The sequence below is a fragment of the Poecile atricapillus genome, chromosome 19 (assembly GCF_030490865.1).
Source record: "Poecile atricapillus isolate bPoeAtr1 chromosome 19, bPoeAtr1.hap1, whole genome shotgun sequence".
NCBI lineage: Eukaryota > Metazoa > Chordata > Aves > Passeriformes > Paridae > Poecile > Poecile atricapillus.
In genome coordinates this window covers 7,781,266-7,799,830 of record NC_081267.1, presented here as the reverse complement: position 1 = coordinate 7,799,830, position 18,565 = coordinate 7,781,266, and the positions used below count along the sequence as shown (strand labels likewise).

The window sequence follows — 18,565 nt, the reverse complement described above, 5'->3', positions numbered from 1 at the left end:
TGTGGGACTTTGTGATCACTTGCCCATTTTTATGACCATTTTTGGTCCATCTTGGGTGTAGCCCTTGCCAGGCTCTTGTACTGCCCATGGTATATTTAAATTCTTCTAATAAACTTTATTCTTAACTCTGTCCGGCCTCTGTTCTAGGTCAGCCTTCTGAAGGCATCAGGTGGAATGGGGTTGGAAGGGGACTGGGTGAAGTGGGATGCAAATCAGGAGGGGTGAGATGGGCATTGGGTGGGGCAGGATGGGTGCGATGGAGTTTGGGAGGTGTGAAATGGGGGAAATAAGGATTGGGAAGGGGTCTTGATATCCAGCAGGAGTGGGATGGGTTGGGGTTGGGACTGGGGAGGTGGGGTGGGGTCTGCAATGAAACAGCCAAAGTTTGGGGATGATGAATGGAGCGGGAGGCCATTACTGAGTTTTTGTGTGAGATTCTCCCACCCAGGGAGGCAAAGATTGAGTTTCAAATGAAGACTTTTAAAGTGAGAGGTGTGGGCAAGAGGGAATTCCATCCCTCTGCCTCAGAGGTTGGGCCCTGAGAGCCCAGGAAGAAACTCCACCCTGGACCCCTCGTGGGGAGGCAGCCCAGGGATTTCTGATTGGGTTTGGGCCCCTGGGGTTTCTCCCTTGCTGTGTTCCCAGTGGTCCCTGACCTTGAACTCCACCCTGGTTCTCAAACCCCATCTCCCTGCCTCTGTTTGGGACTGTCTCTGGATCTGAGTTTGTTCCTGAGCTGAATAAATGGTTTCCTGAGCAGAATCCCATCTCGTTGGTGTCTCATGCCTGTTCCTGGTAACTGTGGCCTCCCTGAACATGATCCTGCGGCCCCAGAACGCAAGACCCTGCAAAATTGAGACCTGCCCCCAGACCCCCCCAAAAATCCCAGAATTCCCTAAAATTCACCCAAATCCCTCAAAATTCCCTTAATTTCCCTAAAATGCCCTTTTTGTCCCCCTCTAGGACCAGGTGCCTCCACTGGATCTCAGGGACACCCCCAGGAATTTAGAGGGGATCTTTCCTCCCCTGCCACCCACAAAAACCCATTGCTTTTGGGAAAAAAATTTTCCCAAAAATTCCTTGGATTCAAGGGGGAGGTCCCCCATTTTTGATACATTTTTGGGGGGGGTTCTCCCCCAATTCTTTCATGTTTTTTTTGCCTTTTTTTGCTATTTTTTGATGGTTTTGGCATGTGAGGTTTTTTGGAGGAGGTTCCCCCAATTTTTTGAGGGGTCCCTCAATTTTTTTAGGGGGGAATCATCCCCTCCCTCAATTTTTCCTCTGTCCCCCTTCTCCCAGATTTGGGTTGGGGGGGGGTTCTTTTTTTTTATTTTTACCTTTTTTCCTCCCTATTTTTTTTTTTCTCTTTTTATTTATGTGCACTTAATTTGGGGGGCTGAGGCACAGGAATTTTGGGAAGGGGTCGCCTGGGGGGTGTTGGAAAAGCTGGGGACAACCCCCTCCCCAAAAAATGGGAAAAATCCCAGGAATTCTGGGGGTTCCCCCCCACCCAAAGTATGAAAGATGTGAAATAAAAAATTCATGTTCTCAGGTTTTTTGGTGAGTTTTGGGGAGGGAGTTGCAATTTTGGGGGGCTTCTCGGGAGGGGTCACCGTTTTTTTGGGCGGGATCTCCTGAGTTTTGGGGTGGAATTTAGGAATTTTTGGGGAATTTGGGGGTTTGGGGGAAATTTTGGATTTTGGGGAGAATTTTGGGTCTTTTAGGGGAGGATTTGGGATTTTGGAAAAAAAAACTGGGTTTGGGGGAGAAAATTTGGGGGGTTTGGGGGGAATTCGGGGTCCAGGGATAATTTTGGGGAGAAGGGATTTGGTTGCTTAGGGGCACCCCCCCATATTTTTGGGGAGGTATTTGGGATTCTTGGGGGAGAAAATTTTGGTGATTTGAGGTGTAATTTGAGAATCTTGAGGGGGGATTTGGGATTTTGGGAGCATTTGGTGGTTTTGGGGTGAAAATTTGGGAGGTGGGGAGAATTTTGGGGATTTTGAGAAATTTGGGGGTTTTGGGGAAAAATTTGGGATTTTTGGGGGGAAATTTGGAGTTTTGTGGGGGGATTTTGAGTCTTGGGAGGATTTGGGACTTTTGGGGGGGTATGGGGGTTTTGGGGTTTTTAGGGGGATTTGGGAGAAATTTTGGGATTTTGGGGGAGAAATTTGGTGGTTTTGGGGGGAAATTCTGGGGTCCCAGGGGTATTCTAATTTTAGGAAGGGGATTTGGGGATGATATTTTGGGTTTTGGGGGAATTTCCATTGATGGGGAGGGGCATTTTGGGGAGGCATCCTGAATTTGGGGAGGGGTCTCAGGGGGGATTCCCGATTTTAGGGGAGGGTTTGGGGTGGATCTGGGGGGATTTTCCAGCAATGGGGAGGCATCTCAGGGGTGGGATTTGGGGAGGAGTCTCATCAGAGCCCCATCCTGAGCTGGAAGCGAGGGGGATGTTGGGAGTGGAATCTGGGGAGGATCTGGGGGGAGATTTTCCATCCATGGGGAAGGGTCCCGATCCTGGGGCAGTTCCTGAATTTGGGGAGCAGTCTGGAATTTGGGGGGGTCTCATTGGGGCAGCAGGAGGGGCTGGAAGCGGGGCACGATGTTGGCGAAGCCGCTCTCCAGGGGGGCCGTGGGCAGCTCCTCGGGGGGTGCCGGGGGTCGCGGCCGCAGGCGCTGCAGCAGCGAGGTCAGGAACAGGAACAGCTCTGCCCGCGCCAGCGCCTCCCCCAGGCACAGCCACTGCCCTGTGGGGAGGGGGCGTCAGCACCGCCCCACCCCAAAGGGTCAGGGGTCCCAAAAGGGTCTGGGGATCTCTAGAGGGTCCGAGGGTCCCAAAAGGGGTGGGGGTCCCAAAAGGGCTGGGAGTCTCTAGAGGGGCTGGGGTCCCAAAGGGGCTGGGGGTTTCAGGGATTGGGGATTCCAAAAGGGCCGAGGGGATTCCAAGGGGTCTGGGGACTTTGGGGGCTATGGGATCCCAAAAGGGTCTGGGGTCCCAAAAGGATCTGGGCTACCCCAAAAAGGGTCTGGGGGGTCCCTAAAGGGTCTGGGAGTTTTGGGATTGGGGTCCAAAAATGGTCTGGGGGTTTCAGGGGTGGTGGTCCCAAATGGGTCTGGGGTCCCCACCCCGAGGAATTTTGGGATTCCAAAAGGATGTAGGGCCCCTCCACAAAGGAATTTGGGGATTTTTGGGATTCCAGAAGGATTTAGGACCCCACCCCAAGGATTTATGGGATTTTTGGGGTGCCCACTGGCCGAGAAGGGCACAAAGGCCTCGTTGCGCTGGAACTGACCCTGCTCATCCAGGAAGTTCCCAGGGTCAAATTTTGGAGATTTTTGAAGGATTTGGGGTTGTATAGGACTGAGCTCAGCAGGGGGTAAATGTCTGTGTCCTGTGGGGTCAGGTGTGGGGCCAGAAGGGTCATTTGGGGTCAGGTGTGGGGTCAGAGGAGTCCTTTAGAGTAATTTGGGGTTATTTGTGGTAATTTGGGGTCATTGGTGTCATTTGGGGTTACTAGGGTGTAAGAGACAGTCCGAAGTTACCCTCATCTGCCTCACAACCATTGCAAGAACAGAGACCGAGACCCTGAAGACCCCAAGGGAATTTGTGCAGGGGTTCTGGCCTGGTTGAGGTGGAAGCTTGCCAGGTGATGGTTTGCAGGTGTGCTTGTTGTGCTGTCAAGGTACACTGCCTTCATTCCTGCTGCTGAGCAGGGACTTGTAAGGAGCGGCCTGTTCTGTACCTTACACCTGCTTCCCAGAGCAAGGGGTCTCATCACAATAGCCGAGGAATTTCCCCACCTCTTGGCCAGCTGCCCCTTGCTTTGAAACAGACTGTAAAAATGACTTTTCCAAGTTACTTTCTTCAAGACAGATCTCCACATGGAAGAAGACACCGGTGACCCCGTCTCGTCTGTTGGTAGCTATAACCCCCTCTTTTCTCTCTTTACATTGGCTCTTTACCCCTCTCTCCCTCTCTCTCTCTCTCTCTCTCTCTCTCTCTCCTCTATCACATAACTCTTGTTGCTGGCATTAAAATAAAGGTGCATTAGTGCTGTTGTGATTTAAACTGAAATCCCCTGGTGTCCTTTTTGCACTCTGAGATCAAACAAACCTCTCACAACTTCCACTTGTGTTAGGGGATTGTGACACTCGGCAGCGGGGTGACCCAAGGTGTGGCTTAGAGCAAATGCTCCACGGCACAAGGATATTGGTAGGCGCACGGTGGAGACAAGGATGAGGAGGAGACCTCCAGTATGGGTTCCAAAGGCTTTTATTCGGCAAAAATATATACTCTGCTCAGTTTTGGGAGCTTGTCTTACAGCAGCTAGAGAAACTTGCTTTAAGCAAAAAGGTGAGGAAAGAACTAGAATGGACTCCTTTCAAAACCTAGTTGAAATTTTGCAAAAACAATTAGACGAAGAAAGGAATGAGATCCATCTGTTGCCAGTGGCCCAAAGAGAGGAATGGGTTAAAAATTCAAAGAATGCTTATTCACCAAAGAAACAGTGGAGAGGGAAACCCCTCTCATTAATCAAATTTACCCTCAAAAAGAACTAACTGATGAAAAATTGTGGGGAGCACTGCTGTCCTAGCTTGAAACCTTTAATTAAAACAGAATATAATCATATCAATGATGAAGATCTTGATTTGCATACAACCACTAAAGAAATCCCGTACACTGCTGCTGAATTGGCTGAGCTGAAAAAGGAGCACGGGCATCTCCCTCACGAGTCAGAGACAGAACACATACTGCATCTCTCACCGGAGGAGATCAGATTTGACTGACAGAACAAGAAGCCAGTGGGTACTGGGGACATGGGGTCTTCTCAACAGCAGGAGACAGATGTAACCCGTGGTCCCTAACTCAGCACACAGCTCATTGGGCAGCAGGGCTTAATCCATTGGAAAGGGGAGACCCTGGAGCTATAGTTGGTACTCCTGACCAACTACTGGAAGACATGCACAAAGCTGCCTGCTTGCAAATGATACATGACAGAAAATTAACTACTGGCTATGAATCACCAATGCAATTACCTGTGAAATGATGACCCCTTTAATTCGAGGCCTTCCAGAATCACATAAACCTACAGCAATTTTCCTTCAAAAAACCATAGCAGCTATAACTCCTGTTGTTGGCACTAAAATAAAAGTGCACTATTGCTGTGATTTAAACTGAAATCCCTTTGTGTCCTTTTGCACTGTGAGATCAAACGAATCTCTCATGATTCCCGCCTGTGTTAGCGGATCATGACAGAGCCCTCAGCAATCCAGGCAGCAACACAGGCAGCAGGACACAGAGGGCACTTCCTGGCTGGGACAGGGCTTGTGGCTTCAGCAGAACCACCAAAGGCCAAGGGGCTTCTGGCCATTTTCCCTGCACCACTGCATGCCTGGGCAGCTTGCAGAGCACAAGCCCCCTTTTCCCTCTCTTCCCCTATGCCCCACACACCCTGGGCAGCAAAAGAAAGCTCCTGGGAGTCTGTCTATTATAACATATCCTACATTATATACATCCTAAAGCAAAACAAAAAAGAAAAGAACAATCTTGAAGGAAAAAAAGTCCCTGCTGGCTGCTCATGTGGCCCCAGCAGACACAGCCTCCCAGATCAGCTCTCTGCAGAGCTCCAGCAGCGCAGCCAGCTGAGGCCCGACAGACGAGGCCGTGACCTCCATGCCCTGCGGAGCTGATCTCGCAGCCTCTGGAAGGTGGAGATAGGAGCGTGGTCTCCTGCCCTGAGAAGGCACAAAGTCTGAAGTGCCAGGCTTCCAACCTCCAGGCTGCTGTCACATGCTGTGTCTTCAAGGGCTGGAAGAGAGACGGACAGAGCCACGGTCAGATCCCAGACCTGCGGGGGCCCACGGAGAGCCCCCTGCCAGGGCCATCCCAGCCGGCTCTTGCCATGGCCAGCAGGGAGCAGGGACCGAGGGGATCAGCCCGAAGCTGCGGCCACGAATGCCCCACGTGCCCCTGAAATCTCGGTGTGCTCTGCCCATGCCGCCCCTCATCCACACAGGGAGCAGAGCCCTCCACAGCCAGGCCAGGGCTTGCAGCTCCCCCCGACAGCCCCGCTGACAGCCCGCTGCCCTCACTCACCCTCACAAATGAGCAGCATCTCTTTCTTCTTCTCCCTCAGGTGCTCCCCGGCCATCCCTGGGAACACAGAGCCTGTCAGGGCCCCGGCGGCACAGCTCCCTGCCAGCGGCGCTGCCAGCCCTGTGGCCACACGCCCTCCCGCCCCGGCAGGGCTCAGCCCGGGCCCTTGCCGCATCCTGACTCAGCCCAAGGGCACGGCTGCCAGAGGCCGGCAGCAGCCCCGAGGGCAGCCGGGGCTCCAGGGCGCCGGGCCCGGGTGCCGCTGCCGGGGCAGCAGCCGGGGCCGGGGCCGAGCTGCGGCGGGGCGGGGAGGGAGCCCGGGTTCGTGGCTCACCGATGAACCTGATGGCCGCCTCTCGCAGGGGCTCCTGTGGGCTCTGCAGGTACGGCAGGGCCCGGCGCAGCTGCTCGGCCGCTCGCTTCCTGTCCTGTGCCAGCTGGAGAGAGCGGCAGGAGGGAAGGGTTGGTGCGGGCTCTGCCCCTCGGCCGGGCACTGCCTGCGGCCAGCCCCGGCCTCCCGTGCCCGCCCAGCCCTGAGGCCCGGCCAGCAGCCGCTGGCGCCGGGCTCTGGAGGGGGCAGAGGGCCGGCTGCTGCCCGGGGAGCCGCGGTGCCGCCCTGCCCGACAGGCCAGCTGGGCCGGGGCTCCATGGGCACACGGCTCGGGGCCACAGGGGGCTGGAGTAGAGCCCGCGGGGCCCAGGGAAGGGAGCAGCGTGTGGGGCACAGGCTGGCGCCCCTGGGTGCGCCACTGGGCAGGGCACAGCTGCCAGCCACACACACTGAGCTTCTCCAGCCTGGGGCTGGGGCTTCCAGCCCGCCCTTACCAGGCCCTCGCCGAACCTCCAGCTCTGATCCACCCGCAGCATCTGCTGGAGATCCTTCCTCTTCAGGAATCGGGCGGAACAGAGCAGCGTTTCCCGGGAGGCCTGGAGAGCAGCAGAGACCCAGAGATGGCACCACAGCCCAGGGCGCAGGACCCATGTCCCTGGACCAAGACCAGGAGGGAGCTGCAGCCTGCGAGGCAGCAGAGCAGGAGGCACTGAGCGCCCTGCCAGGGAGCCACGGCAGCTGCCGAGTCCTCACATCAACCACGCGCTGGTTCTCGTCATGGCAGTGCAAGGAGAGTGGGAGCAGACTCTGCTGCACGTGGGACTTCAGGGCCTTTTTTCCCTCCTTTGGCAATAAATCCATCATCTCTCGGAAGATGAACATGGAGCACAGCTGCACCTGGCTATCATCCTGTAGGAAAGGAAGAAATAAAGACGTCAGCATCAGCTGCTTCAGGCCCACCTGGGCACAGCCTGAAAATGCACAGGGCACAGTGCCTAGGCAGCAGCCAGCGGCCATGGCTGGAGACACAGAGCCTTACATTGTCGAAGAGCGGCAGGAGCGCCTCAGCCAGCTGCAGGCCGAGGGGGATGGTTATCGGGCCAGCGTTGTACAGGAACAAACGGCTGAGGAGAGCGATGCTCATCCCAAGCACATCGCTGTCATTTTCCCACAGGAGCTCCACGAGCCTTTCATGCAGGCTCCACATTCTTTTGGCCTGTGTGGAACACAAGTGTGTGAAATGCCACCCTGCTGCCACAGGGCCCAGAGGCCAAAGGCCTGTGCCAAAGCCCTGGGGCAGAAGGCAAGAGGCAGGAGGCAGGAGAGCTGGCAGCAGCTGCCTCAGTGGCCAAAGGCCAGCCAAGCGCAAGCCACTGCCTTCCCCAGCCCCACGCCGGCAGCCGCTGTCCCCTTCTCACCATGGAGGAATTCTTGCCGAGCACCACAAGGCCTCTGAGTGCCAAGCGACGCCTCTCCCTGCACTCGCTCTGCAGTTTGTTTGATGTGATCTCCAGGACGCTGTCACGGTATTCACTCGAGTCCAGGCACTCCAACATCTGAAGAGCACAGGCCGGTGATGGGGCAGCACCGCACAGGGCTGGGCCCAGGCAGCAGCACAGGGCGTGGGCACCGTCCCGGGCGGCTGCGGCACCGAGAGGGCAGAGAGCTGGGAGACAGCTCAGCGAGGCAGCGCTGGCCTTCAGGCTCACCTCCACAAGGAACGCCATGGCGGCCAAATCCCCGTGTGCCATGTCTTTGCTGAGCAGCCCGAGCAGGTAGAATGCAATTGCAGAACACAAGGGTAGGGACACGTGACGCATTCCTCTGACGGGAGGAAAAAGGAACCAAGACCCTGAGCCAGCGGGACAAACCTCTCCATGGACTGACTCACAGGAGGAGCTTGGCCCTTCTCCACCACCCTGCAAGGGGACCCAGGCCCTTTGGGAGGAAGCTGCTCTTGGGCACCCTCCTCTCCCAGGCTTTTGCAGTGTCCTTGGCCATCCCTTGGTGACAAGGCCCTCTGGCCCATGACCACGGGGACTGTGTGGGGCACCCCAGGCACAGGGCACAAACGCTGTTTGGGGGCAGCTCACCTGGCCAGCACAGCCACGGCACAGTGGTGCGTGCCAGCACAGAGCAGCGTGTCCCAGCCACACTCGTCTTCCACTGCCGCCACCACATCCTCATAGTGCAGTCGGCAGAGCAGGGCCTTCAGGGTCTGCACTGCAAACCTGTGTGCACAGCAAAGCCCAGGTGATGCTGGGAGCACGGGCTCCTGCCCTGGGGACATGGCAGGGACAGGAGGACTGGCATGGAGCACCTGTTGGGGCTGATGGCAAGGCCGTGTTGCTCCTGGCATCTCTTCCAGAAGGTATCGACCTCCTCTGGCATATCCAGTGTGCTGAAGAGCACTTGCAAGAGCAGATGCACCAAGAGGCGGGGGAAATACACTGCCACTGCATGTGGGACACAGGGCAGCTGCAGCATCTTCCACATCACCACAGTTGCCTGCGAAGGACAGAGCAGCCCGAGTCAGCGCTCAGTGCCCAGGTGTCCATGTGGCAGGGCCTGAGCGTGGCAGGGAGAGGCCAGTGGAGATGTAGGGACAGCAGCCAGCCTGGTGGCCCTGGAGCTGCTCCTAGGCCAGGTTTGAGCCCAGTGCCTGATGCAGGGAGATGCCATGGGAGGAGGGAGGATGGAGACCTGAGGGAGAGGTGACCTTGGGGTGAGCAAAGGTCAGTTGCAGAAACTCACAGCCAGGGCAGGGACAGCCGTGTGGTCCCCATCAGAGGTGCACATGCTGTGCTCTGGCCAGTTGCCCAGCACATCCAGGAGTATCAGCATGGCCAGCTCTGCAGCCCTGCACGAGCACATGATGCTCTTCCACATGGTGGTAGCAGCTCTGTGGGGTCAGAGTTCTGTGTCAGGGGGGTCTGGGACACATCACCGTGGCCTGGGCAGCAGCAGGGAGCTGAACTGGCTGCCAGCCCTGCCTCTGCCCCCTGCCCCTCAGTGGCAGCCCAGCCCTGTGGGGACTGGCCCCTGAGGGCAGCAGGCTCGGGGGCTGCTGTGCCAGGGCTGACAAAGGGAGGAGCCACAGGGCCCTGGAATCCTCTGTTTGTCAGACACCTGGGCCAGGCTGTGCAGGGTGATGCCCTGAGCCCTCTGGGCACGTGGGCCCTGTACCTGTCACACGATGGGGCCACACGCAGGAGAGCCATCACCACGTCAGCAGGCTGTGCCTCTGTCAGATCCAGAAGGGGCCTGCACAGATTGTACTCAGGAAACTCATTAGCCTCGAGCCACTGGTGGATGTACCTCACCATGCTGGGCACCTGGAGAAGGCACAGGGAAACTTGGAAAGCTGCCAGCGGGAGTAATGTGCCCAGCTTCCCAGAGAAGTGCTTCCCTTCCCACCACACTGCCACGGCCTCAAAGGCTCACAGTGAGCAGCTGGCGTGGCCAAGCAATTCCTGGGAGGATGGAAGCCAGGCCACAGGCTGCTTACTTGCTTTGGACTGGAAGGACCCTCCTCCACAAGCATGTCCAGCAGGGCAGCACAGGTCTTGGTTTTGAAGATGGGAGAGTATGCTCTGACCACAGTGCCCATGGCACTGGTCTCTTCCTCCTGAATTCTCTTCATGAATTTGCAAATCATCTGCAGCAGAAGGGCAAGAAATGAGGGACATTGCATGGAGCGCTCCAAGCGTGGTGCTGGGCTGAGCAGGGACAGCAGGCCCAGCCCAGCTGGGGATGGCTGCAGGTACCTGCGCTGTTGTGCGGAACAGGCCACGGCTGCGTCCCTGCTCTCGAGTGCGCTCCATGGCTGCTCCTGGCAAAGAGCGAGCGCAGCCAGAGCTGAGGGGCTGCGGGAGAGGCCGGAGAACACAGCCCAGCCCTGCACTCCCCAGGCAGGGACAGCCCCGGGATGCCCCAGGGCACAGAGTACAGCTCCAGGGTGTCTGCCCCAGCCCCACTCCTGTCCTGTCCATGGGCGTGTCCCCAGGGGATGGGATGGGATGGGATGGGATGGGATGGGATGGGATGGGATGGGATGGGATGGGATGGGATGGGATGGGATGGGGCGAGGCCAAGCTGGCTGCAGGCACCAGCCCTGTGGCCCAGGTCTGCCGCTCACCCTCCTGCGGTGGCTGGAATTGCTCCAGCTCTCCAGGCTGCTGTGCTGGGGCAGTCCCAGGGCCTTCTTTCTCCTCCTTCATCCCGGTCACCTTGGGAACACTCGGAGGTCTCTGCTCAACAGCACTGCCTGGATTCATGGCTACTTGCAGCAGAGGTGGCTCAGAAAAGGTCGGAGTTGGCAAGTCCTGCAGCCGTGCCTGGAAGGCACCTGCAGGAGTGAAGTCTTGGCAAGGCTGCAGGACAGCAAGTCCTGCACTCAGGTCTCAGGGGCTCGTGCCACAAGGACAGGAGACTCCTTGTCAAGGACCGCGGTGAGGAAATGCCACGGTCTGGCCTCGAGCACACCTGAGAAGTGTGGTGCTTCACCTCAGCAGAAGTGAAGCCTCGGGAAGGCTGCAGGTCACCGAGTGCTGTGGTCTGGCCTCGAGGTGACCTGCAGGAGTAATGCCTGGGAAAGGCTGTGGGTCAGCAAGGAATGAGTGCGCCGTGCGGGGGCTCCTCACAGCACCACTCTGTCCCGTCCTGCCCTGTCACGTGCACCAAGCACTGTGGCGTGGCTGTGTCACTGCCAACACTAATGTCACCCCATGTCACAAAGGGCCCTTGGACACCCTGTCCCGTTCCATTCCACGGTTACCATGCTGCACCGTGTCACCAAGGGCCGTTGCACACGCTGCCCCCTGCCCTGGGGCCACACCCAGCCCAGCCAAAGTGGCCCAGGTTGGAAGCAATGCCTTGGCCCAAGTGTCTCAGACAGCCCAACAGGATCTTTAGGAACAGCTCAAACCATCAGCAAAGGCTGCCCTGCTCTGTGGGCTCAGGGCAGCAGAAGGAGCCCCTGGGCTGCCGATGCTAAATTTGCTGATTTCCAAAAAATTCTTCATTCACATACCCTTTTCCAAAGTAACTAATTCTTTCTGCATCCAGCTTTTTGCATAGCTGAAGCATTATCTCACTGCCTCGGCACCAGCGTGCCTGGTGTCCAGCCTAGTGTCAAACTAGGACACTCCAATAAAATGGAACAAGCCAGTGTTGGTACCTCCAACACAAGAGTGGCAGTAGAAAACAGGGCTGTTGTTATCCCAAGCCAACCATTTGTGTGTATCCACTGGAGTCACAGAAGCACCTGAGCATTTCTGCAGCTCATTTAGGATACAACTGGGCGGCTCCAACCAAAGTAGCAGGGCTGCAGTTGATTTGTGCCCTGCTCTAGGAACATCTGAAGCCACGGATGGCTGCTGAGGAGATGGGGCTGTGATGCTCGTGTGCAGCCAGGAGAGCAAGAGCAGCACCTTTGCAGGGTGTGAAAGGGCTACAGAGAAGTGGGAGAGTGACTCTTTGTCAGGAACTGTAGTGACAGGACAAGGGGAAATGGGTTCCAGTGGAGAACAGGAGTGGATTTGATGTTAGGAAAATATTCTTTGGTGTGAGGGGGGTGAGGCCCTGGCCAGGCTGTGCAGAGAGGCATTAAAGGACAGGCTGAACAGGGCCCTGAGCAACCTGCTGAGGTGGGAGGTTGCTCAGGGCTGAACAAGAGGACCTTTAGGGTCCCACCCAAGCCAAACCATTCCAGGATTCCATCATTCCAGGCCCTAATGGAAGTGGTCCCAGGACTCCTGTAACATCACTGCCCCCAGAGCTGTGATGTCTCAGCCTGTGTTCCAGCAGCAGAAACGCAAGCAAGGCAGGATCCCCTTGCTTGGCTTTTGTCCCTTGAACAATCTGAGCACGGGGCAATGCAAAGCAGAGGAGGGCCAGAGCTTTTGGGGGCTCCAAGCCCTTAATATCAGTCCCTGCAGCTGCAAAAGCTGCTCCCCAGATGCTGGCTCCAGCAATTCCCAAGGCCATAAAGGCCTTCAGAGCCTGAATGTGGATTTTGCATCCCTGCAGCTTGATGCCAGCTCTCAGCCCAGGAGTCCCTGTGGCTGCAGCAGGAAGGGTGGCAGAAGGTTTCCTGCCTGCTTTGCATTGCTGCAGGGGCTGCTCCTGTCAGAGCCCCCTCTCTGCTGGTGACAGCTTTGCTCTTGGGGACAGCGCCCTGCAGCAGCCCAGGAACACGAGCGGTGCCCAGTGCTGGGAGCGCCGCCAGTGGTTCCCTCCTGTGCTCGGGGACCCAGCCCCAGGGTGGCTGTGCCAGCACCCCCAGGGACCTCCAGCCTCAGGAACCCAGGGCAAGGGGAAACCACAACTGTGCAAATGCTGCCTGTGCCCAAAGCAAATGCAAAGACAGACAGCCTGTGACAAACAAGGACAATTTATTTACACAACAGCACCACCACCACCACCAAACTACAGAATGTATTTACTTTATAAGAACCTTCATAGCAACAATCTATAAAATGTATTTACAAATTAAAGGACCTCTATAACAACTGCAATCTAAGAAATGTATTTACAGAAGAATCTAACTACGGCCTATAGAACATACATACTGAAGGGACTGTGTCCATCATCTCTGTTATTCCTGCAAGAGAAGGAGGCATCCTGGCCACTCCAGCCCAGCCCTGAGGGCTGTTCCTGTGCACGCTCTGCTGCTGTTTCTGCGCTGTCCAGAGCCGCTTCAGCAGCAGCAACTCAGCAGCGCTGCTCGAGGAGACATCACCACCCTCCCCATGGAGGCAGAAGCTGTGCAGACACAGAGCTCTGTGTCAGGGGAGCCTCGGTCTCAGCACCGTGGCCTGGGCAGGCGCGGGGGCCTGGGCTGGCCGCCAGCCCTGCCTCTGCCCACTGCCCCTTATCGCAGGCACCCAGTGGCCGTGGCCTGGCAGGGCCTCCTTGCCCTCCTTGTCCCCAGCCAGCCCAGCCTGGGCACCTCGGGGCTGCTGAGGCCCAGCCTCGAGGGCTTCTGCCGCAGGCATGGCAGTCTCTCAGGGGAAGCACCAGAGCAGCGGGTGGCAGGAACAAGGCGACTGCCTGGGGGCTGCTTGTGGCCTCTGACACCCAATTCCTCAGGGCTTTGTCTTGGTTCTAGAAGACAGGTGTCTGCTAGGGAGAGCAGGAGCCTCCCTTGGGATGAAAGAATGTAGACCCCTTCCCTCCGAATTATTATAAATTTGAAATCAAGGGGCTTTCAGGCAGAGATCTGGGGATAGGAATAACAGTTCTTTACTAGTATAACCAGGCAAACAAACAAACAATAACTACAGCAATAACAAGAACACAGAACCAGGGACCCCGTGACAGCTTTCTCGGCTGTTGAGGGTTAGGTGTTCTTTTTTTTTGTTGTTTCATTTTTGTGTTCTGGCCTGCTCAGGGAATTTTTTCCCATTATGTGCCGGGACAACCTAACTACCGGTACTTAGGGGTGCTCACAAAGGACAAAGAGTGGCTGGGCCCAGGGTGGGGGGGGAAGGGGGCAGAAAAGGAGGGTGGGGACAGTTTTTAGCTGGCTTTTCCTCGGCTTCGGGGAAGGACGTTTGTGTGCTGGGTCGCGGAGCTGCTGCGGTGGAGAGAAGGGAATTTCGCCATCACCCAGACGGAGCTGCTGCTTCTTCTCCTTCTCCCCTCTTTGTTGGTGGCCTCGCATCCCCTGTCCTGCCGGGACGTGTGGCAGTGCCAGGCACCGCTGTGGAGCTGCTGATACACCTCATCCACCAGCCCAGGATCTCAGCTCATCCCTGCTGTTCCAGCTGAGTGTTCCTCAGAGCCCTGCAGGAGCACCGGGACTGACTGCCCGAGGGGGTTTGTGAAAACAAAGCCTCTCCTCCATCCCATCTCAGCTGAGAAAGCTGTCATGGGGTCCCTGGTTCTGTTTTCTTGTTATTGCTGTAGTTATTGTTTGTTTGTTTGCCTGGTTATACTAGTAAAGAACTGTTATTCCTATCCCCAGATCTCTGCCTGAAAGCCCCTTGATTTCACATTTATAATAATTCGGAGGGAGGGCGTCTACATTCTTTCATCCCAAGGGAGGCTCCTGCTCTCCCTAGCAGACACCTGTCTTCTAGAACCAAGACAGATTTTGGCCGCCCATCGTGGGGCACTGAGAGAAAAAGGGCAAAAAAGGAATAACAGTTCTTAAATAACCTAACTTTTGTGTGCTGGATTTAGAAACCTTGTTAGGTAGAACCATGCTGTTTAGCTTACCCAGGTTCGTGGGCCATGTGGTCACAGCTATATTTCTCCCATTTGCTGCACCTTACCTAAATATGGGTCCTATAACTAAGGCTACTGTGGCTACTATCCAGCTTGTTTTGTGGGTTGATAAGGTGAGGAATTCATGGATGTTTAACGTCCTCTGGACAGCGGGCTCATGGATTCAGAGCTGTCACACACTAACTGGATGGTTTTCAGATTACTTTAATAATGGTACCTACTGGGAGAAAAAGACAGCTGGGGAAATTTTCTCCCAACCTTTCACCCAGTTCCTTAGGGCCTACCCTGCCAGTTTTCAATGGGTTAAAATCTTCTCTGGATGCTAATGACATCATACAGTGGCTGGTGTTGCTGATAGGCCTGTTCTACTTAGCCTTCAGAGACAAAGGGAAAGAGACCGGAGGTGCTGCTCCAGAGCCTGGCACAACCCCAGAGACAGGGAGTGCTGCCCCAGAGCCTGCCCCTGCCCCAGAGACAGGGAGTGCTGCTCTAGAGCCTGGCACAGCCCCAGAGACAGGGAGTGCTGCTCCAGAACCTGGCACAGCCCCAGAGACAGGGGGTGCTGCCCCAGAGCCTGCCCCTGCCCCAGAGACAGGGAGTGCTGCCCCAGAGCCTGCCCCTGCCCCAGAGACAGGGAGTGCTGCTCCAGAGCCTGGCACAGCCCCAGAGACAGGGAGTGCTGCTCCAGAGCCTGCCCCTGTCCCAGGGAGTGCTGCTCCAGAGCCTGGCACAGCCCCACAGCCCACCTCAGAAATGAACCACCCAGAGTGGGTGGGGGTGCTGGTGAAGGAGATGCATGAGATGGGCCAGATGCTAAAGGAGTGCATTTCCTCAGCTGCTGGGAAACCCTCCCCCTGCCCCAAAGAGGGAGAGTCTGATGGTGCAGCAGTGGAACCCACAGATGTTACAACCGTCCAGGTTCCAGATGAACCACAAGGGCAGTCACAGCCAGCAGCTCTTGCCCCTGTGGAAACGAGGAAGTCTAAGATGAAATCACAGCACCCTGCTGATAAGGATAAGAAAGGAGGGTCCTCACAACCCACAGGGGAGCCAGAAGTTGAAATCATCACTGAGTCTCTGACATATGACAGTCTCCGTAAGTTACAAAAAGACATTGTGAGGCGGGGGCGTGAGCCTTATACCACCTGGTTACTTCGGGTCTGGGACCTTACGAGTACAGGCGTGCAGCTGGATGGTGGTGAGGCAAGGAATGTGGGACCCTTGACGCAAGACTCAGGTGTGAATCAGATATTCGTCAGGGAGCAAGGGCCCCTTTCCCTCTGGGAGCGGATTTGATGAGTGTAAGAGAAAGGTTTGTCCATAGAGAGAGAATGGAAGAGCACTATCATAGAAGGGAATGGAAAACCATTGAGGAAGGGATCCAACAGCTGAGAGAAGTGGCGATATTAGAGGTCCTTTTTAGAAGGGGTGGACAGTATGATAATGACCCCGACAAAGTCAGGTGCACTGGGCAGATGTTGTGGAGTCTGGCAAATCTAGGGCCACGTGACTACACCACCTATATTGCAACGATTAATGCCGATAACGGCCGAGAGACAGTGGGTTCTGTTGCCACCAGGCTTAGAAATTATGACAGTATGGTCCATGGCCCACATCAGGCTAAGATTTCTGCTGTGATTAAGGAACTCAAAGAGGAGATGAGGGAAATGAGGGAAGAGATGAGGAAGAGCAGTTCCCATATGGCACCAGTGCGGGTCACAAGCCCAAAACTCCAAGCCCCACGTCCCCCAGCTAGAGAGAGAGGGTACACCTCACGAACTGAGCTGTGGTTCTTTCTACGTGACCATGGGGAAGACATGGGAAAGTGGGCTGGGAAACCCACTTCTGCCCTGGCAGCACGAGTGCGTCAACTCAGGCAGGGAACCAGTAACCACAAAGGTTCCACTAAAGTGAAGGTAGCCTCAGCCTCCCGTGACGAAACTGCCAGATATTACAGAAAAGAGGATGATCCCCTTGAAGGAACCTCTAGCATGTATGCCCAGGGAGGAGAGGATGACCAGTGCTAGAGGGGCCCTGCCTCTAGCCAGGAAGAGGCACGGGAAAACCGGGTCTTTTGGACGGTGTGGATCCGATGGCCTGGCACATCAGAGCCACAAAAATACGAAGCTTTAGGTGATACTGGTGCACAGTGTACCCTAATGCCATCAGGACATGTGGGGGCAGAACCTGTTTCCATTGCTGGGGTGACGGGGGGATCGCAGCAATTGACTCTGTTGGAAGCTGAGGTGAGCCTGACTGGGAAAGAGTAGCAGAAACATCCCATTGTGACTGGCCCAGAGGCCCCGTGTATTCTGGGCATGGACTTCCTTCGAAATGGCTATTACAAAGACCCAAAGGGACTCAGGTGGGCTTTTGGAATAGCTGCTGTGGAGGCAGAGGACATTAAGCAATTGAACACCTTGCCTGGACTATCAGAGAACCCATCTGCAGTAGGACTCCTGAAGGTGGAAGAACAGCGAGTGCCAATTGCCACCTCGACGGTGCACCGGCGACAGTATAGGACAAATCGAGATGCTGTGATCCCCATCCACAAGATGATCCGAGAACTGGAGAGCCAAGGGGTGGTCAGCAAAACCCACTCACCCTTCAACAGCCCCATCTGGCCTGTGCGCAAGTCTGACAGAGAATGGAGACTGACTGTGGACTATCGTGCATTGAATGAAGTGACTCCACCGCTGAGCGCTGCCGTGCCGGACATGCTGGAGCTCCAGTACGAGCTGGAGTCCAAGGCAGTGAAGTGGTACGCCACTATTGACATTGCCAATGCATTTTTCTCCATTCCCCTGGCAGCAAAATGCAGGCCTCAGTTTGCCTTCACGTGGAGGGGAGTGCAGTACACCTGGAACCGACTGCCCCAGGGGTGGAAGCACAGCCCCACCATCTGCCATGGACTGATCCAGGCTGCCCTGGAAAAGGGTGAGGCTCCAGAACATCTGCAGTACATTGATGACATCATTGTGTGGGGGAACACAGCAGTGGAAGTATTTGAGAAAGGAGAAAAGATCATCCAGATTCTGCTAGAAGCCGGCTTTGCCATCAAGAAGAACAAAGTCAAAGGACCTGCTCGAGAGATCCAGTTCCTGGGAGTAAAGTGGCAAGATGGGCGGCATCAGATTCCCACTGAGGTCGTCAATAAGATCACTGCAATGTCTCCACCAGCCAACAAGAAGGAAACACAAGCTTTCCTAGGTGCCATAAGTTTTTAGAGGATGCACATTCCTGAGTACAGCCAGATCGTGAGCCCTCTCTACCTGGTTACCCGAAAAAAGAATGATTTCCACTGGGGCCCTAAACAGCAGCAAGCCTTTGCTCAGATCAAACAAGAGATTGCTCATGCAGTAGCCCTTGGCCCAGTCAGGACAGGACCAGATGTGAAGAATGTGCTCTACTCTGCAGCTGGAAACAATGGCTTGTCCTGGAGCCTTTGGCAGAAAGTGCCTGAGAAAACTCGAGGCCGACCACTGGGATTCTGGAGCCGAAGCTACAGAGGGTCCGAAGCCAACTACACTCCCACAGAGAAGGAAATCTTAGCTGCCTATAAAGGAGTTCAAGCCGCCTCAGAAGTGATTGGCACAGAAGCACAACTCCTCCCGGCACCCCGACTGCCAGTGCTGGGGTGGATGTTTAAAGGAAAAGTTCCTGCTACTCACCACACCACCGACGCTACATGGAGCAAGTGGATCGCCCTCATCACGCAGTGCACCCGTACTGGAAACCCAAATCGCCCTGGGATTTTGGAGATAATTACAAACTGGCCTGGAGGTGAAAACTTTAGTCTCACTGATGAAGAGGAGCAGGAACAAGTGACACGGGCTGAAGAAGCTCCACCGTACAACCAACTGCCAGCAGAAGAAACACGCTATGCTCTGTTCACTGATGGT

At 55.8% G+C, this 18,565-nt stretch overlaps 1 pseudogene; it reads right to left on the bottom strand.

The window, feature by feature from the left end:
• The window catches only part of LOC131586380 (uncharacterized), a 585,722-nt pseudogene that overhangs the window by 259,117 nt on the left and 308,040 nt on the right, over positions 1-18,565 (bottom strand).